At 43.3% G+C, this 22,071-nt stretch overlaps 1 pseudogene; it reads right to left on the bottom strand.

The window, feature by feature from the left end:
• Positions 1-4,201: 4,201 nt before the first annotated feature.
• On the bottom strand, positions 4,202-16,702 carry LOC107545771 (26S proteasome non-ATPase regulatory subunit 11 pseudogene; annotated as a pseudogene).
• Between the last annotated feature and the right edge of the window lie 5,369 nt (positions 16,703-22,071).

The following is a 22,071-nucleotide window of genomic DNA, read 5'->3' as shown; positions in this document are numbered from 1 at the left end:
GAACATCACCTCAGAGGTTAGCCTCACAGCCCCGGCGCTCCGCCCTTCCCTGCCCCTTCCCCTGCCCTCCATACCCTGATTCCCTCACATCTGAGGAGAATCTGATGGCCACGCAGCGTCGCCAGACCCACCTCCCCACACGCCCGACCTCCCCAAGAGCCCCCCCGTGACACCCTAACCCGTGCCTGGGGTCCCTCTGTCTCTCTGTCCCTCCCTCAGGGCACACCTCGACCTCCACACGGCTATCGCAGCGATGCTCCTCTGAGGACTTCTGGATAGCGAGCAGCCTGCGCGGGAGCGTCACTGATTGGCTGGCACAGTGCGCATGCGGGAGGCGGGGCCTCCGCCTAGCCACGCCCCCTGCAGGGACTGCGCTCCAGCTGCCGGAGCCAAGGCTGGGGACCCAGGCCTTGGGTGCGGGGAGGAGGGGTTCCAGTGCCTCAGGTCAAGGACCTTTCACAGGTCTTCCTGGCAAATCACAAAAGGATTCGGGAGTGCGGAACAAGTGCTCAAGCCACCACCTTCCTGAGGAAGGAGAATTTACCAATTCCTAATCAATCTCCTCCTGGGGTCCTTGCACCCGCCCCTTCTCCTTGCAGAGGAATAGCCCTTCTCCTGGGTGTTCTGTGTAAACCACCCCCTTCCTTTTGCCAGGGGTTTAAAAAAGCACGTGTATGTGTCCTTAAATATCGTTGCTGACTGTTGTATGTGTCTAGTACAATAAATTGTATCACATTACATGTGCTCTTCCGCCACCTCCTTTTTCACTCAACATTGTGTCACCAAAAGTGTCTATATTATTACATGTAGCCATCCTATCTTTTTCTCTGATGTATCCTATACCTTTGTGGAACTGCTCCTCAATTCACTTATCAATTGTCTTCTCCATGGACATCTCGATCCCTACTTTCCACTTTACAGCCCTTACAAGCAGTGATGCTAGGAGCATCCTAATGTCTGTCGTACGTACAATATGTTTTGCAGAATTTCAAGGAGTGAGATTGCTGGCTCATAGGCTAGAAGTATAGCCAAATTATTTCCAGCTGATGACCCCACCCACAGTTTGAGTTCTGATTGGGCCATATACCCACCAATACATGGGACAATCAGATTTCTGAACCTTTCCATTTTAGTGAGTGTAAAATTACATTTGGGAGGGTGTCTTCTTTTGCGTTCCTCCAATCACTAATAAGATAGGACTTTTGACAAAATGCTCATCGGCCATTTCAACCGGCTTTTCCATTACATATCTACATGGGTGTCATGACTTTTTCCCATCGCGTAAGGATGGCATTCTTGCAGTTTGGTGGAAGCACTTCATATATCCCAGATATCAACCTTTGTGACAGTGTTGGTGTTTAATGGTAACAGAATATAAAAAAGGCAAATTTGACCATTTTTAGGTATACAATTCAGTGGTGTTGAGTGCCTTCCCACTGTTGTACAACCATCACCGCCATCCACCTTTGGAAATTTTTCGTCTTCCCAAACTGAAACTCGGTACCCATTAAACACTTTTTCCCCATTCCGTCCTCCTCCCAACCCCGAGCACCCACCATTTTACTGTTGGTCTCTATGAACTAGACTACTCTGAGTACCTCATATATACACTATTGCTCCTTTTGTGACTACCCTATTTCACTGAGCGTAATGTCTTCAAGATTCCATTTTAAGGGCAAATAACAATCCGCTGGCATGACACAGTACCTTTTGCAACAATATGGATGAACCTAGAGGGTATTATGCCAAGTGAAATAAGTCAGACAGAGAAGACAAATACTATATGATTTCACTTATATGTGGAATCTAAAGAACAAAGTAAATGAACAAACAAAACAGAAACAGACTCACAGATAACAGAGAACAAACTGATGGTTGCCAGAGGGGAGGGGGGGATGGCGGCTGAGTGAAAAAGCTGAAGGGATTATGAAGGACAAACTGGTGATTACAAAATAGTCCCAGATATGTAACATACAACCTAGGGAATATAGTCAATAATATTGTAATAATTATGTATGGGACCAGGTGGGTATTAGAATGATCGGGGGAATCGCCTGGCAAGTTACATAAATGTCTAACCACTATGCTGTACACCTGAAACTAATATAAAATAATATTGAACTTTAAGTGTAATTGGAAAAAAATCCGTTGTAGGTATACACCACTGCCCCCCCCCCCCCCGCCCCCGTTCTTTTGTTAACGGACACTTAGGCTGCTTCCACCTTTTAACCATTGTGAATAATGCTGTGTGAACACGGAGGTACAAATATCTGTTTGGCTCTCCTTTCACTTCTTTTGGGGTAGATACCCAAAAGTGGAGTTGCTGGGTCAGAGGTTAACTATCTTTTCAATGTTTTTAGTAACTGCATGCTGTTTTCCATAATGACTGCACCATGTTACATTTCCACCAGCAAAGCACAAAAGTTCCAATTTCTGCACATCCATGCCAACGCTTGTTAATCTGTTTTGTTGTGTTGTTGTTTTTTAATTACAGGCACCTGAATGAATGTGAAGTGTTATCTCGTTGTAGTTTTGATGTGCATTTCGCTAATCTTTAGTCATTTCATTCCATAAGTTGCCTGTTCTTTATGTTGATCATGATCTTTGATGCCAAAATTTTTAAATTTTGATGTAGTCCAATTTATCTATTGTTTCTTTCTTGCCTCCTGGGCCTTTTTTATTATTATTATTTTGGGAAAAAAAAGTTTTTTATTGGACCTCATCTGAACATCAGATATACTGGGTGTTGGTTAGCAAGAACCCTATGCACATTTGATATCGATGGTGCCAAAACCAAAACAGTGACTGGACATGATGGGGAGAGGATATTGAGAACAAAAACCTGATTTTTGAGAGGAAAATAAAAGCCAGTCAGATTCAGTGACGATGCAAAACCTGGTACAACAAAATCCTTTTATTTTACAAAATATAAATTTATTTTGAAAACCTGGAAGGATAATCTGAGAAAGGGAAAGAAAGGCAACAGGAGGCCAGCAGGAAGGAAGCAGGAGGAGGGACAGAGGGAACGAGAGAAGACAAAGAGCTGAGAGGAAGAAGATGGAGCTGAGCACAACAGAGGTGCAGAAGCTTACCTGCCCAGTGCCACTCAAGCCTTGCTGTGTGACCTCATCATAAAACAAAGCATGCGAAGCACAGCGCTCCTCCTCCCGCCCTTTGAGTGCTAAGAGGTAAGTGAAGAAGCTCCCTGGGTAGGGGACATGAGGTTGCTCGAAAACCCAACAACAAAAATTTAAAAGAAAAAAACTACACACCTCACAGTCTCATTTCCAATGTTCGCTGTTTTAAAAAGAAATACATCCATCTGCCAGCAGGAGAGGAGGAGTAGGGTGGGGTGAGAAGTTAATGGAGGTGAGACAACCTGACTTCCCAGAGGGGAAGGAAGAAGGAGAGAGACATGTGATGGTCTCCTGGTTGAGAGAGGGGAAAGAGAAGGGAGAGAGAAAGAGCAGAGGAGAGGGGCAATCAAAACACTGACGTCTAATCTAGTTTACTGTGTTAAAAAGAGCCACATGCACAGCTGGCCCCGTGAGGGCCCACACTGCTCCCCATGGTGTGGCCATGGTGGACACTAGCTCCTGGTCTCATCCCCATTCCTTCACAGGTCGGAGCTGCGCTGCTGTTGCTGTTGCTGCTGCTGCTGCTGCTGCTGCTGGGGCGGCAGGACGCTCGGCCAGTCTGCTGGAGCCACTGTTGGAGGGACGGTGGGTAGACAGGCCGTATGACAGGGAAAGAACACCCAAACGCCTCATTTCAAATAAAAAAGAAAGTAACAGTCTATACCCAGTTGTCTGTTTTGGTTCAGTACAAACAGAATAAAAAGTTGTTGCTTCGATGGTCAGGCAAACACCCAATTCTGAAGAGGAGGAGAGGTAATGCCCAGGGGGTAGATTAGAAGCCCAGTGGCTGGTGGAGGAGCGCCCAGCTTGGCGGCCCTCTTCCAGGAGGCAGAGAGCACAGCTTTAGGTAGTGTAAGCCTTTTTCCTTTTATTTAGAATAAACTTTCTTCTTTTTTTTTTTTTTTCCAGTAACCAATATCCCCACTCCCAAGTTGGGCCAGTAAAGGTTACATGAAAACTGGCACATCTATCGGCTGCAATATAGATGCATCAAATGAGGATTTTAAAACTTTGAGTGAAAAGTACAACAAAAAGAAAAAAGAATCCCCTAGCATTTTCCCCAAAGGTTGCACTCTCCCGCCGCAACGCACTCTCCAAAGGACCACTACAGATCCAACTGTGTAAGAGAAGACAGAGTGTCAGTCGGGAAGCTGAGAGGCCACCGGGAGGCTTTCAGTCTCGACAGGCAGAACAGACAGGCAGAAGATGGTGCTGCTGGCCGGTCCTGGAGCCAGCACTCACCTATGTCAGTTTCTTGGCTTTGTTGTAGAGAGAATCCACTACTTTACTCATGTTCTGAATTATTTCCAGACCAGCTTCATAAGTTTTATCTACTGGGGGGTTCATCGAAAATAATCAAGACACCCTCCCCCTGGTCCAAGATCTCATGAAATTTCTTGTCAAGAATCATCTGTGATCATTTCTTTTCCACAACGGCCATGGAAAGTTTGATGAGGCTAGATATGTGTTCAATCTGTACTCGGGGAAAAAGGCTCAGTGACTCGGATTGGATTCTGGTCCAATAAGTTATCAAACAACTTGGCCAAGTGTGTGTTGATGACTGGGTCATCCCGGAGCTCTGCCCGGTAATCTGTCAGGGCCCTTGCAAAATCTGCAAGTGATCTGTTCTTGCTAGTCTGGGCCACACATTTTAATGCTACTGTCTGCCTCCCCGCATGCCACAGTGCAAGCTTCCCGCTCACCAGAGCATGGACATCTTCTGGGGTGTTGAGCATGATTTTGCACAGCAACATGTACTTCAGAGATGCGATGGCCTTGGGGCTACCAGTGGAGTCACAACCCTCAAATGCCTCTTAGAAATATGAGTATGCCGTTTTCCAATCCTTCTCCTCTGCTGCTTGAATAATACCTGACTGCATATCCAAGGTGGCCTGCAATTTAGGGGGACAGTAGATGGCATTTACCGTGGTTCGAGCAGAGGTTAAGGCAGCTTGGGCTTTCAGCAAGTTGCTCAGGACACGGTATGTTTTGCTTTCTAAAAGCTGTACTTCCACCAAAAGGGCTTCGTCATCCATCTTTCTCAATTCCCGCAACAGCTGAGAACCCGAATGCAACGCTTCCTGGTACCTCTTGGTATCAAAGTACAAAGACACCTGTCTTGCCTCCAAAGCTTGGCGTAAGAAAGTTCTTTTCTCTGATTTGGCCTATTCGATTTGGCACTCTAAACACAGCTGGATCTCCTGCCCCGTAGCTGCTTCCGTATCAAGAAACAGATAGAGAAGAGATCAGACGAGACGAGCTGCTTCAGCCTTGCTGATGGAATTCAAGAAGGGCCGCACATACTTCAGGAGTCCTCCAAGCTCTGCAGCTTGTCCAGGCTTCGCCAGGAGAGACCCCAGTTCCAGGGTGCTCTGCTCTTTGACCTGCACTGCCTCCTCCGCATGCTGCTGACTGTCATGCTTCGCTATGGAGTGGAGGATGTCGATGGAGGCTTCCAGGTCGGTGCTGAGTACAGACTGGGCTCTCTGCAGCTCCACCACCACCACTGCCGCCACCTACAGCTCTCACCCCCCCCCCCCACCCCCCGGGCCTTTTAAAGTAAGATTACCTTAACCCTCAGGCCATAAAAGTCTCCCCCTATATGTTCTTTAAATGGTTTTAAGGTGTCATTTTGCATTTTTAAGTCTCTGTTCATGTACAATGGTTTTTTGTGCTTACTGTCAGGTAGAGACCCCATCACTTTTTTCTTCCCGTGGAAAACTAATTGTACCATCCTCATTTATTGAATGCTGTACACTTCTCCCGCTGTCCGCTCTGCCAGGTGTCTGGGTGTCCCTGATTCTCCTCTAGCCTGTTCCACCAGTCAGTTTCTTTATCCTGTGCCCAGATAAAATGAAGATTCCAAGTCAGATCTGTCTGTTTGAATCTTCGGGTACTAGCCTACAGTATGATGCCTAAGGTCCTTCAGTGATTCCTCAGAGCCTCCACAAGGGGGTCTACGCTACCTATGAGGACCCTGAGCATCTTACCTTGTTTCCCTCCCCCTTTATCCTCTCTGTCCAGAGCTTCTTGCAGTTTCCTCAAGCACAGCATTGCTGTTTTGTGCCACTGGGCCTTTGGACAAGCTCAGCTGACTTCCCTGTCCAGTCCTGGTTGGCACTTCTTCCTTTGCCTCCCGCTGTGACTTGTGCAGCCTCTCTCCTCTCACTACACTGTCATCCAATCGTTCTGTGCTAATGAGACTAGTATTTTGCCTCGCTTTGACCATGCTGGAAACCCAAAGAATTCTACCAAGCAGATTCAGAATGAATCATTCAAATTGATCACCGTTTACCAATAAATAAAAACCACACTTCTGTAAGCGTTTTTGCCCTTTGAAAGTATACAAAGCCATGATTCATTCACTTATCTTGATAACCCTCTGGGAGAGGAATTCGCTTAACCCTGTTTTATAATTCAAGAGACTGGGAATCGAAGAGGACAACTGGTTATCCACGCTCACAGAGCTTCACTGTAGAGCTAGGACCAGACCTGTGGTATTTTGACCCGTTGCTCTCCACAGACCCTCACCTGTCACTGTTCTGTCTAACTTTGCTCCTCTGGAAATAAGCTGTGCCTTTGGCTGTGAATCACGGTGTCCAGCAGTGTTTGCCTCTTCCAATAGCACAGAAAATGGTTTGTGGAGTGTGACTGTAGACCTGGAAGCCCTTATAAAGTTACCATTTTCCATGTAAATTTCAAAACAAATTAGTCGAAGGAGGTACTGTCTTTGACGTTTTGGCGTGCACCTAGAAGTTGTGAAACGATAAACCCATGGAAGAGTTCATATGGACCGGGCCAGATGAAAAGAAAAAGAGGCCACCCTCGATAGAGCATAGATCAGTAGTTCACCTACCTGAAAGTCGTGTGCATCCACATTTTCAGGAGCATTCTAGTTCTTTAAGTCTGGCATGAGAGCAGAGTGAAAAGCTACCTCCCACAAGGGATTTGGCTAGTTTATAAAGGTGATGTAAGGTCAGGGCTTTGTCAGGTCCTGATTCTACCGAACCATTCTATCCTTCATCCTTTCGTCCTTACTACCACAACCTTGACCCTGCTGCATCTAGAGATGGGAACACAACCTGGTTCAGCCCTCGTGCTGGCCATGCCATATGTCCCAGATGACACTGGCAGCATTTCTAGGAGGCCTTCTTGAATTGGACAGACACAGCTGGCTTCTCCTTTTGCCCTTTCCCCTTTGTCCTGCCAGGAATACAGATGCAGTGCTTGTGACCTTGGAGACAGAAGCCACAATGAAGGATGGAGGGGCAAGGAGAGAGAAGATATTGACATTCAGGAAATTGCATACCAGTGGCTCAAAAAGTGGTCTTAATAATGGCAACACAGAATTATTATAATATAATCATAACTATAATACATGTTTATGGTTATCAACAATTCAGAGCTGTGGCATTAGCCCTGAATTGTCTATTCTTATTGCATGGCAACTGAAATAAATGAACCCCCATTTGCTTAAGCCACTATTCAAAATGCAGTCAAATACAGTTCATGATGATAGAGCAGTGCATAACTGAAATTTATTTTTACCCAACTTGCCTTAGTTATGGTAGACAGTTGCTGTTGTAACATTTAAACCCAAACGTGTATAATGATTGAAAAGTAGTCCATTTATTTCTCCTGGAACATTACCGGGAAAGCAAAAGGGTCTTCTTGGTGGGCTTTGTGCATGCACTTGTACAAGGGACCCACGCTGTTGGGAACTCTGCCACCTTCACCATGAGGCTCCCATCCGTTGCCCCATAGGTGTCCTCTTTTGCAGTTTGCTAAAAGGGGACAAGCACAGGGAGGTGCACCCTGTACGAGGTTCTTATGGGCTAGGCCTGCCAGGGGCACACATCATTTCCACTGACATCCCATTGCCGAGATCTCAGCCCCATGGTCACACCTAAGAGCAAGGGAAGCTGGCAACGGATGCCCAGATTGGGACCCAGGAGCATGAGGAGAATGAGGATTTTAGGTGAAGAGCTAGGAGCCCCTGCAAGCTACGCCTTTCCAAAACTAATAAAAACTTGGCTATGCTGGGTTGTTTTAAAGAGAAACTCACAAAAATGCTCTAAGCATGAACTGAAAATCCAGCACAAAATTAAATGAGGCTTTGCCCCTTATGGACTGTGAGGCATTGAGCTAACTTCTTGACTTCTCTAAGCCTCAGTGACTTTGTTACTATCATAAAGGCATAATAATAATAGCAGTTGTCTCATAAAATTTGGATGAAATTAAGTGAAATAATGCATACGATCTCTTATAGGCACTCAGTAATATAAAGCAAGTGCTCAAATATTAATAATAGTGCAATTGTATTATTGCTGATAGCCGTAAACATATATTTATGATTACATTATAATGATTCTGTGTTGCCATTATTATGACCACTTTTTGAGCCACTGGTTTACAATTTCCTGAATATCAAACATGGAATGCGAACTAGTGCCTATGCTATATTTCAAAGCATAAAGAATTAATATTTTAATCATTAGGACTCAATATGACATTTATTAATAAATGTGGATTTTTTACGGAAAATATAACATTTATTGCAAAGGAACAATTATGTCAAACGTCACAGAGCATTCTCATTCTTTGAGGCAATATTTCTCCACAAAAAGTCAAAGAAGGCAACAGATATTTGAACAAAAGGAAAACACTGTGTGAAGCCTGTTTGAACACGCTCTCCTGTTCTCTTTCCGCTCCCTGCATCTTCCTTGGGCTTTCATAACTGCGTGTTCTCTTGACAACTTCTCATTGCCACTGCTAGCTCTTTCTCCTCAAATGCGCCCTCGCATGATGGCGTTCCTCAGGACTCTTTTACTCGGTTCTTTCCTCAATTTATACCCTTTCCCTAAACGTTCCCATAATAGGCCTATGGTTTAATTACCATTTACATCAGTTTCTCAAAGTGTGGTGCATGGGACCACCTACATCAGAATCACGGGAAGGGGAGTGTTAAAATCCAGGTTCCCTGGCTGTATCCCAGGCCTGCCCAATCTATTCTGTGGGCTGGCACTGGGAATCTGCATTTTCAGTAAATCCTCCAGGTTGCTTCCAGCCCCACCGTATGTGTCAAGGAGGGCCTGGCTGACCTTAACAATGGCGGCTCAACATCCCCATCTGGTGGCTTCCTCACACCGTTGCCTCTGTTTTGCAAATGCAGTCCATCCATGCCGGTTCTGAACTATTCAACATCTGAACAAGAAAGACATAGGAACAGAGGACATTAATGGAGTATCTGCTCCGTGAATAACCAAGATTGAGTTATAACACCTTTTGACTATTCTAGCGCCAACCTTAAACTTGTCTGTATTGAACTTTTAAGGGGAAATCAAATGGATGCCTTTTAATTCTCACCCCACTACAAGAAAACACAGGTATCAAATGACACCTATCTATAGAGGATTACAACCATGTTCTCATTTCTTACAGTTGTGCCAAGAAGACTTAATGAGTTTTCACGTTATCCTTCCTGAAGTTAGCTAATAAAGAGCACTCCACTTTCCAAAAATAATTTGATATGGAGCACTCTTAGTTAACTTACATTCTACTGTCAAGTCTTTGTTCCATTTATAAAATATATATATTCCCTGTAAAGTAATTTTTATAAAATATAAAGTTTATGAAGGAAATGAAATTCATGCTTCATTCCACTAGGCAGACACGCTACACAATTTTAAAGTGGGGGGAACTTATTTACTTTCACCCCCCCCTTCCTCCCTCTCTTCCCCCATACATTTTTTTTTTTTTTAATATTTCACTTTTTTCGTACCTGTCTGAATTTGTGGCCAGCTCTGTAATATTTTTGTGTGTATTTTGTATCACACGTTTTACTTCTTTCATCTAAGATTTGGAGCAAAGCTTCAATATTTTATTTGGTCTGATCACACTTTCAAACTGCCTACATCCTCAAGTAATGTTAATGCTAAGCCAATGGCTTATGTTTGACTTCTAATTCTCTTCCTTATAACATTTCACTGGCTCTTGGAAGCACACCAGTGAATTGGGTGAGGGATGATTGACGATGACCATTCAACGGAGGTAAGAACAGTCTCTTCAACAAATGGCCCCTGGACAACTGTATCCACATGCAAATGAATGAAGTTGGACCCTTAAGGTATGCCATACACAAAAAGTCACTCACTCAAAATGGACCCAACACCTAAATACAAGAGCTAACATTATAAAACTCTTGGAAGAAAACACACCAGTACACCTTCACGACCTTAGATTTGGCAATGATTTCTTAAATATTAGACCCAAAGCAAAAGCAGCAAAGGAAAAAAACAGATAAAAATAGATAAAAGGCCTTCATCAAAATGAACATCCTTTTGAATGAAAAGACTCTAGCAAGAGAGAAAAAAGATATCCTACATAATGGGAGAGAACATTGTCGAGTCATACATCTAGTGAGAGTCTAGTATCCAGAAGGTAGAAAAGCCCTTACAACTCCAAACAAATGACAACAATACAAATTCGTAAATGACCTGAACAAACATTTCGCAAAGAAGATACACAGATGGACAACAATCACATATGATATGCTCGGCATCACTATTCATTAGCAAATGCAAATCAAAACTACAATAATAGCTGTAACACTTAAACTTAGATGTCTAAAACTTAGAAAAAGGAAAACAACAAGTACTGCGGGGAAAGCAGAGTGATCAAAAGCTTTATACATTGCTGGTGGGATTTTTTTTTTTTTTTAATATATCTTTATTGATTTCAGAGAGGGGGAGAGAGGGAGAGAAACATCAATGATGAGAGAGTCATTGATCGGCTGCAGCCCACAACCCGGGCGTGTGCCCTGACCGGGAATCGAACCCCGATCGCCTGGATCCTAGGTCGACGCTCAACCGCTGAGCCACGCCCGGCTGGGCGCTGGTGGGATTTTTAAATTGTACAGTGACTGTTGAAAATGGTTTGGTGGTCCCTCACAAGCTTAAACATATAATAAGTATATGATACAGTAATTCCACTCCTAGAGATACAGCCCCTCCCCCACCAAACAAAAACAAGCATTAAAAACACACACACATGAACGTGAATGTTCATAGCAGCACAGTACAAAACAGCCAAAGGTGGAAGCAACCTAAATGCCCATGGACTGACGAATGCATAAACATAACGTGGACTCTCCATGCAATGGGATATTATGCAGCCATAAGGAGTGTTATAATGTGGATGACTTTGAAGTCGTTATTCTAAGTGAAAGAAGCCAGACACCAAAGGTCCCATAATGTGTGATTCAACATATATGAAGTGTTCAGAATAAGCCAATTCATAAAGACAGAAAGCAGTTTAGTGGTTGCCAGGGGTTGGGGGCAGGAGGAATGAGGAGTGACTGACTTCCTACTGGGTATAAGATTTCCTTCAAGACTTGGCAACGTGTTTTGTAAGAAGATAGACGTGATGGTTTCGCAATACTGTGAATTTAGTTAATGCCACGGAATGGAATACTTTACAATGGTTAATTTTACAATGTGTGAGTTTCGATTAGTCCACTGTAATATAATAGTCAAGTATTTGGGGGGAAACTAAGCTATTAATTTTAATGCATTCATTTAAAATAATATTAGGTTCGTTGTTGCTTACATATAAATAGGCATCATGAAAAAAATCACTCTATTTTTTAAAACAAAAGAAGTATTGAAAGTGTGGTTTTGATTTAAAAATGGGCAAAGGCCTGGCTGGGCATGGCTCAGCAGTTGAGCATCAACCTATGATCCAGGAGATCGAGGTTCGACTCCTGGTCGGGACACATGTGCGGGTTACGGGTTCGACCCCCAGTTGGGGGCGTGCAGGGGGCAGCCGACCAATGACTCTCTCATCATTGATGTTTCAACTCTCTCTCTCCCTCTCCCTTCCTCTCACTGAAGTCAATAGAGATATATACATTTTTTAAATGGGCAAAGGACCTGAATAGACACTTCTCCGGAGAGGGCACACAGATGGCCAATACACATGTGAAAAAGTGCTCAACGTCACTCACCATCAGAGAGATGCAAATTAAAACCACAACGAGATATCACCTCACACCTGCCAGAACGGCTATCATCAATCAATCAACAAGCGACAAGTGTTAGTGAAGATGCGGAGAAAAGGGAAACCTAGTACACCGTTGGTGCAAATGCAGACTGGTGCAGCCACTGTGGAAAACAGTATGGAGGTTCCTCAAAAAATTAAAAACAGAACTGCCTTATGACACAGCCATTTCACTTCTGGGACTACATCCAAAGAAACCCAAAACACTAATTCGAAAGAATAGACGCACCCCTATGTTCATCACAGCGTTATTCACAACAGCCAAGATTTTGAAGCAGCCCAAGTGCCTATCAGTAGAGGAGTGGATGAAAAAAGCAACGGTACATTTACACAATGCAATGCTACTCGGCGGTAAGAAAGGAGGAAATCTTGCCTTTTGTGACAGCATGGAGGGACCTGGACAGCATTATGCTAAGTGAAGTAAGCCAGTTAGAGAAAGACAACTACCATATGATTTCACTTATATGTGGAATCTAATGAGCAAAATAAACTAACAAACAAGATAGAAACAGGCTCATAGATGCAGAGAAAAGACTGACAGCTGTCAGAGGGGAGGGGGTTTGGCGAGCTGGGTGAAAAAGGTGAAGGGACTAAGCAACAAAACAAAAACAAAAACAAAAAACCTCCACAAAACTTCATAGACACAGACAACGGTATGGTGATTACAAGAGGGAAAGGGGGTGGGGAGGTACAAGAGGGTAAATGGTGGATAAATGGTGAGGGAAGGAGGCTTGAGTTTGGGTGGTGAACGCACAATACAATATATGGATGATGTATTATAGAATTATAGAATTGTATACTTGAAACCTATATAACTTTATTAACCAATGTCACCCCAAAGTCAATTAAAAATTTTTTTAATTGTTGAAAGAGTGGCTTTGTTTTACACTTGTGCAAATCTATTTAATATCTACCTGAATAGGGAAGGTCGGGGTGTTCTTACCTGCTTCTTCATCCCACCTCCTACAATCTGTCGTTTCCACAGAAGGGAACCGAGCAGCCTGGACTCTCTGATACAGAGTAGGGAAAGGAAGATCTCACTGGTCCCCCAACATGTTCTTATGGACCATTCCCCAGAGTTCCCGGAATGACCACTGGGCACTGCTCAGGTCCAATGTTCTTCGATGACATTTAAGCAGCCCTTTGAGAGCAGAGACACTATTAATTGATTTGTCTAAAGCACAGACTACTGCAAATGACTGAGAGAGAGGGAGTGTGTGCCCTCTGCCCTGACGCTAGGAGCCTGTCTCAGCATACAGTCCGTTGGCAATGTGGTTACAGCAGTGCACACTGAGCACGGACTCCAAATGGGAGAGGTTCATCTCAACGTCCCTATCGTCCTAGGTCAAGGGCTCTTTGGAGAGTCGTCTCTCTTTCCGGGAACCATGGTGTCCTTGCAACCCTGACAATATATATTTGTCTGAGGGTAGACCCAGGGTACCTTGGTCCTGCCACGATCTCAGTTCCTGATTTGCCTTCCTCTGACATCCAGGTGCTTCATCCTCTCACGTTTTCTCCTCTCCGGGTCACTTAAAATTGATCAAGATTCCTTGGATCTCACCTGCACAAACGTACAGAGCCTCACGTGTCCTGGCAGGTTAAAAGGAACCTAAGTACGTGCGCGCGCTGGCGTGCGTGCCTGCGTACGTGCGTGCTGCGTGCCTGCCTGCGTGCGCGGGCATATGTGAGATCGTGTGTGTGTGTGTGTGTGTGTGTGTGTGTGTGTGTGGTGTGTGTGCGCGCGCGCGCGCGCGTGTGTAGGGAGGACAGAAGCTGTTATCCTTTTACTTTATTTTCTCCAACACACCTTTGTGAAAACACCCCTGCCCCATAATGTTTATTCCATGAGAACACTGGGTATTGTCTCTATATTCATTTATTAATTAATTAATTTATTTATTTATTCATTCATTCATTCGTTGGATTGGTTGGGGTGTAATTGACTGAGAGCAAGATCAACGCTCTGTATCTGAGGATGTATTAGTAGTTCCTGGTTTCCATAGAAAGCAAACATCAGGGAAACGGTTTTGATGACATCCTGGTTTCCATGACAACTGGGGTAAGCCATTCTTTTCTCGCGGCAGAAACGTTTAATGAGGATACTCACCGACTGGAGAGATGGAGTAACTGTAGAAACATCGAGACTAGTCGGTGTCTGCAATCAATGTGAGTGTTGTGTGTGTGTGTGTGTGTGTGTGTGTGTGTGTGTGTGTGTGTTGCCAGTGTATGGTCTTTAGTTGGACATGAAGCCCTCCAGTCCCTCCTGTTTTGTAAGGGAGAATGGCAGCTCCTCTTGTTGTGGGCTAAGGTGATTGAATAACCTGTCATGCCCCATCCCTGCTTCAGTGTCCTAGGTGACACCTGTTGCCTGAGGGCATTGTCACCTGAGTTCCTGAAAGCAGAGATCTCCAAATATTTCTCATTTTACACCTCTGCTTACAATGATTGTCCCATGAACCCTTAAAGATGTAAGCTTATTCGTTTACACCTACTTGTAGTAGAAAGCTTTTATGGAAACGATATGAGAGAGAAGAGTTGAAGTCTGCAAATGAGACCAATGGGTAGCAATGGATGATCTAAATAACTTTGTGTAACCGGGGGATGATATTGTGCTCACCCTGAGTCATTCACACACACAAACTGAAAAACATGTTCTCTACAAGTCAAATTTCCTGTTATCACACCATTAATTACAGTTAGGTAAACAGAATTCAAATTAGTAAACGGCTCCTTCTTTATTATATAAGCATAAATATAAGTTCCTTCTTGAAGGCTCTGGGTTTTTTGGTTGTGTGTTTGAAAGTGAATGCTGTTGATGTTACAGCTTTTGTATGTTTATTTGTGTTTCTAAAGAAAAACACGGCAATTGGTAGGATGCGCCGTCGCATTCCTTGTCAGGGATGTGCCTTAAGAAGGAGCAGGTTCTAGGTAGAGGATATCCATGCCTTTCGGCTCAGTCTTATACGGTGCCGAAACCGAGCTCTGCCAATTCTATTTTCCCTCTACCTCCCGACTGCCTGTGAGGTTTGGCCAGTGGGGTCTCTGGAGTGCCACAGGAGGTCTGGATGTGGCACAACCGGCTGTACCTTCCTCTCTGTTCCTGCTCCTCTCAGGGCCATCTCAAAGAGGCCCTTCATATGACAGGGACAGGGACATGTGATCTCAGTAAGGACCAGCACCAGCAGATTGGACGGTCTTGGGTTTCCTGCATCCTTCCCCTGACCTCCTTGAGAAACGTCACAGAGCTGGGCAGCCCCTTTTCTTAGAATTCTGAGCCCAAGCTCAGAGGTCTCCTCCTCCAAGGGCATGAGTTCTCAGAACCACCATCTCTTCCCTTGGCTGTTCCAGAGCTACAAGTGCCCACTCTTCCTACCATGACATTCTTCTTAGTGTCTCATTACCCCCCCCCCTTTGCTTTTTCCGGACTCCAACTCATTCTATCATGCTCCCTCTATTTAAAATGATAAGAGGACCCTGCCTAATATCAGGTTGGTTTTTCTCTCCTTGCTTTTAAGGTCTTCTATTTCACTCTGGTTTCTAGAAGCTTTACTATGAAAGCCTATGTGTGTTTGTATGTGTGCTTGCATAACTGTGTGCAAGTATTATTCTCTCTCTCTCTCTCCCTCCCTCCCTCCCTCCCTCCCTCCCTCCCTCCCTCCTCTCTCTCTCTCTCTCTCTCTCTCTCTGTGTGTGTGTGTGTGTGTGTGTATGAGTTAAGCTCGTGGCTGGGAATATGAAATATACTACGTGAAATATTTCTTTACTTTGGAAAATTGTTGGCTATTGTTCCTTGGCACATTCTGCAACCCTCCTCTCTCTGTTTGGACTGCTGTAATTGAATATCTCCCATGTGCTGAGGTACATGCATTTTGATAATGAATATTTCCTTTGATCATATAAAATACACCTCAAAACATTTCAAATATATTCTGATTGTATTCCTCTTTTTTTATGTGTCAGGCAACATAATAATAGGCATGTTCTTTTGTTGTTGTTGTTGTTAATATATCTTTATTGATTTCACAGAGAGGAAGGGAGAGGGAGAGAGACAGATAGAAACATCAATGATGAGAGAGTCGTCATTGATCGGCTGCCTCCTGCATGCTCCCGACTGGGGGTCGAGCCCACAACCCGGGCATGTGCCCTGACCGGGAATCAAACTAAGATCTCCTGGATCCTAGGTCGATGCTCAACCGCTGAGCCACGCCCGGCCAGGCGGCATGTTCTTTTTTAAAAATTTAATTTTCACTGCATTCTATGCAATGGTATGTATGTTGCCGTTTTGCTACACTTGCTCTCTTTTTGTTCACTTACATCCAATATTTCATTTCCTATCCCCTTAAACCCTCTATAAGGTAAGATTTTGGTGCATATGTACATGTAAACTGTCCTGTTTGTAATATTTTTCAACACGATTTGAAAAATAACATCTACCTTCACCACTCACTTCCATCCTCGTTCCTCTTCTCTTTTGGATGGAACCGCATCATGACATCTCTATTGACCATTCTAGATTTTTTTTTTTGCATTTGCCTGTCTTTCATATCCTAAGATAAAATGGACAGCATCACTCCCCATGTGAGTGTGCATTTTACGTAAAGCATATAATTTGTACTTAATTGTTCTGTAGTCAGAGCTTTGTCTGAATCTTTTCAATGTCAGTACATGAAGGTCTGCATCAGCCTTTGTGCTGAATACATAGCATACCTTCGTTGGCTTAGACTATAGACTTGGTAGTCTTTCTCCATGGGTAACAAGCTCCTGGCATATGTTCAATGTTGTTGTGCTGAGCTACAATGCAATTACTTATCCTGTGAACAAGGGCACCTCTTTTTCCTCATGCAAAACACAGGGAAATCATTAGGTTCTGAAATACACACGTCATCTGCTCTCCAGGATGCTTGTACTTAACGGAGGTCTCACCTGAAATACAGAGGAGGCTGCCCCTGACTTCTTAACCCTAATGCTGTGCGTGAATTCATTAGTGTTATAGAGAATATTGGAGGTCTCCCTGTGGCAGGTAATAGGGACTGGACGGTTAACAGCATCCTTGAAAGTAAGTTGGTCTACTGGATGGGAGGAACCACCAGAGTTTGCCAAAGGAATGGGAGAGAGTTCACTCTAGTCTTACAACAAGGCGCTGATGGGAAACTTTGATCTTTGTGTAGTTCTTTGCTCAAGTGCTCATGCTTCTCCTTCTCTGAGCAGATGGCTCTAGAGGTAAGTTCCTGCTTGTTTGTTAAGGAAAAATTGGGAAGCAGAGCTTGGTAATTGGGAGGTGTTTGTGTATTTAGAGTCAGAGCTGATCATTTACAGGTGAGAAAGAAGTCTAATTTTTTTTTATTCCTTTGAGAAGACTGAGGGCAGTTTATAATTTTATGGTTTGCAAGATGTGCCATTTAAATATGTATAAGAACAACCCAGATCTCCAGGTAGGAGTGCCATCTATGCATTTATGAAACTAATGAACCACATAAGAGAAAAAGTTCAAAGATATCAATTTTCACTCAACCATTCTACAAATGGAATTCAAGCCCAATGAGATCTTTATTATTATTATTATTACTATTTTTTACAGCCAACTGTGAATCTTTACCTCAAAATAAAATTTCAATTAAAAGCTCTATATAAAACAATGGTTAAAGAATTCAAACAATGCAGCTTAGTGAGTCGATGGAAGTTTAAATATGTCTTCAGACTCTTAACGATTTTTTTCTGCTTGTCAGTTTCCTATGACAATACTTGCACTGTGACTGCAAGCCCAATGAAATCTTAAAAGCTTAAAAGAACTGTGTGTGAAAGTTTATGCTGAATTCACCTGGCAACGGAGAGGTGCAAAAATAGGCAAGGATGTATTTTCTTCATAACAGACATTTTATAAAGTGTGCCTTTATAATAACAAAGGGAACCACCAACACGTCCTTTTATGGAAATACATGTTTTGGGGACAGTTAAAATCACAAAACCTACACTTTCAAAGAAGCTCCACTAAACAGCTAGTGATTGTAGGGAGGGGGCGTTGGGGTGAAGATGAGAGAATTTCTGCCTCTGAGGAGTGGTGCTGGGGGCTCATCTCAAGAAAAGTGTCCTCGTTTGGAGACAACACCTTCAGAGCATTGTTTTCTTTCCTTTTTTCTTCACAACTGATTGCAGCCCTCACTGGGAAAAGGAGTGAAAGAATAGAGCTTCCAAAAAATTCTTCCAAAAATCATGGCTGTTGATTGGGGAAATGAAAGCTCTATGTCATCAACTTCTTTGATTGCTCAACCAAAGAGCAGATGAAATAGAACAAAAGTCATACCAGGACCTGAAAACTAGAAGCTAGTCCATTTCATAACTTTATTTCCTAATGGTCTGAAATTGACTATGAAGTTAGAGGTTGTGGAGTTGCTATTTATCCTGCCCCCCTTCTGCTTTCTTCCGTATGTTCTCCCTCTCTCTGCAGGCACGTTTGATTTGATTGTAAACTAAAAATTTGGAAGCATTTTCGTATCCAAGCCCTCTGAGAATTTGGGGTTACTTGAAATGTTAGTTTGGTGTTGTTCAGTGTTCTGGTTTTAACACATTGTGCCTGGTGTGCAAAAGAGGATCAATATTTACATATTATTCCACCTATCATCTATCTATGTATCTATTTATTTATCATCTATCTATGTATTCACCCATCCATCATGCATCTATCCACCTACCTGTACACATCATTAAAGGGAGAGAAGAGAGTTGTACTCCTATTAGTATGAAATATGAAAAGAAATCATCTGCAAGATTATGTACCAACCCTTAATGGAAGATGTTTGTTTGGACCATGGACCAAAGTATAGGATTGGAGGACAATTTACTGTTTTCATTCAACACCCTTCCTTTCTATTTGTCTCTTATAAGGATGTATTGCTTTAGTAATTGGAAAAATAACTCTAGTTGATATTTTGGTTGTCTCTTGAAAGTGGTCCATTAAAGTGTTTGGTACTTGAAAAGATGTACACAAACGTGAATACAAGAGAATATTCAAAGTGTTTGTACAATTTAAAAACTGTTTTATATGTTATAGAATATGTGTATGAACAGAACAAAAATTCTAGAGTCCATGCAGTATATATTGGCAGTAAGCATTCCTAGGTGTTAGATTAGGTTACTGATGCTTAGTATTTTTCATGGGGGACATCTGTAATAGTGTCAACAATAGGGAAAAAAAGAAACATCATTTTAGGTTTTCCACATGTGTTTTTAAAATAAGGAACTAAGAGGAGCTGAAAATAACATCTTTACTAGCAGCAGACCCACGTGCATATGCGTGTGTAGAGGCAGGGGGCATGGATTACGTGCATCAATATCAGGCATCTGTGTCTCTAATGTCGCTCTGAGTGTGTGTGTGTGTGTGTGTGTGTGTGTGTGTGTACATGTGTCTTGGGATATCGGTTGCTCTCTGGTTGGGGTTGAAGTGACGTAGGCACTCCTGTTTTGTGTGATGGCCTGGCAGGTGTTGCTGCAGGGAGACTGCAGTGACTGAGTCACCTGTATTTCCTTCTTCCTTCTGTTCTGTGTCTTCACGTGACACCTGTGCTCTAAGATAGAGAACCTGAAACCTGCATGATCATTCACCCTGGTCCAAGACAAAGGTTGTGCGGGTTATGTCCAAATTATGTACATTTAGTCATGGTATAGTTCATATTCTATCTACGAGTATGTGTGAACCAAGCTGAACCTGCAGGCACTTACTACAGGAATAGTGTTTCATCTTATGAAGCATATTATTTGAGACCGATAGGTGAGCTAAAACCTATAAGTAAATTATAATGCATATCTGTACAATATATACAGAAACGCAGAACCTAGAAACAGGGTATTTCTAGGTGGGAAGAGGGGGATTGAGAGAATGAGTGCATCTGCATTCCACACAACTAAATGTCTGAAAGTTACATTGTTAAATTTTGGAAGACCCACATTGTCAAAAGATTCACAAAAATTATGTGAAAATAGGCATTCACATGAAACAGTGATCAACAATGTTCTTGAGTGAAGAAATGCAGTCCTAGGTCATATGTGCAGGTATATGCACATGGATGCCTAGGAAATGTGTGGAAAGCCCATTCTCCATCATACTGAGAGCAAGCATCTATAAAATGTCATCTCACCTTGGCCGGGTTGCTCAGTTAGTTGGAGCATAATACCATACACCGAAAGGTTGTGGGTTTGATTCCTGGTCAGGGCATATACCTGGGTTGTGGATTTGATCCACAGTCGGGGCTCGTGCCAGGAGCAACTGGTCGGTGTTTCTCTCTCACATCGATGTTTCTCTCTCTGTGTCTCTGTCTCTGTCTCTCTCTCAAAATCAATAAAAGCATATCCTCAGTTGAGGAGTAAAAAATATATATATAATATGTCGTCTCCTGCATATGTCACCCTACACGTTTTATACCCTCCACAAGCCCATTTAATGTTTCTTTAGATGCACAAAAGAACACACGCACGAACGTTACAGATCCTATGTTTGTGTCACACACACCACACACACACACACACACACACACACACACACACACACACATGCTGCTACTCTGAAATAATCCATGTGTTCAAGACAGGCAAGGACTATCATGAAAGCAGTAGTTCCCACTATTGTGGAATAGGAGGGACTAGCATAAACTAAGCAGCTTAAGGTGGAAATATTTTGAAATGCAAAAGAAGGATAAAAAGAAGCATGACATCTACATTATAAATGAGATTTAACCAACATTCTGTTTAAGAACGGCATGCATTCCAGAGTTGGGGAAGGGAAAATGATGAATCAATCCCCATTTCATTGGGTTAATTTCCTATCTCTTTTGGGTTTTCTAGATTAACATAGAGGCGCACAGGTCCTGGGTACTGACATTCGGTGCCATTTGATCCCTGGAAGGACAGTGCACTTCAGAAGCCCAGAAGGGTAAAGGGTCTGTCCTACAAGCAGGTAGAGTTTGCAGATTAACTGATCCTGCTCACAGAACCACACTTACCACAGTCCACCTGGTGTTTGGTAAGACTTTCTTCTCACTTTACTACACATTTCATCTGCAATCATTGATTTCCTGTTGACATTTGGGGTGTGTTTTATGTTGCTCCTCGCTCTACAGTCACTACTTCACGCTGATTTGGTGCTGGGGGGCAGGGGGAAGCCATTCAAAGCACCATAGAGAAATGAAGAGGTGTACATCCCAGCCAATGGCTCGTGCCTGAAGCAATCCTTATGGAGGGGAATACCTCTAACCACCGCATGAGCTTCATGAACCTCTGGATTCTAAGCTCACGCTCTTGAACATGATATTGTGCTGACACCCAGCATCCCAGAAAAGAAACACTGAAGCATTCCCCTAGGATGAGCCCCGAGGAGCACAAAAGGTCCAGGATGTCCACTAATACAAATGAGATCCCAAACATGATGCCCACCTCCCCACACAGGTGCTCTTTATTATGCAGTAGCAACAAACAGGGCACGAAGTTGAGTTCAGAGGGCTGTAAAACTCTTCTGGTATCTTCCGTATATTTCCCCCCAAATAGTTGCCTTCTATCCCGCCCCCCCCCCACTTCAGTCTGTTATACACAGTTTATATTTATCTCCTATCAATTCTCAATGACCAACTTCTTCTGCTTCCACAAAAGGAACTCTTTCTGATATTCTTCTTCCTTTCCTTTTCCATATTCCAGTATGCTCCAGTATAGTCTGCCAAAACACAGGTTCCAGAATTTCTGGGAGATTCAGGTGGAGAAGACCCTCTGTCATCCTAGGCAGAAAGCTGTGGTGAAGAACATTGTCTTAGGGGAGACCTGCTGTAGCCATGGGTATAACAGCCAGACCCCTCAACCTCTGTTAATCACCTCACAACACCCAAGCCCAATCACA

This window comes from Miniopterus natalensis, unplaced genomic scaffold (genome assembly GCF_054644295.1).
Source record: "Miniopterus natalensis isolate mMinNat1 unplaced genomic scaffold, mMinNat1.hap1 Scaffold_123, whole genome shotgun sequence".
NCBI classification, from domain to species: domain Eukaryota; kingdom Metazoa; phylum Chordata; class Mammalia; order Chiroptera; family Miniopteridae; genus Miniopterus; species Miniopterus natalensis.
Note: the sequence above shows the minus strand (reverse complement) of the source record. Positions and strands in the feature narration are given on the sequence as shown.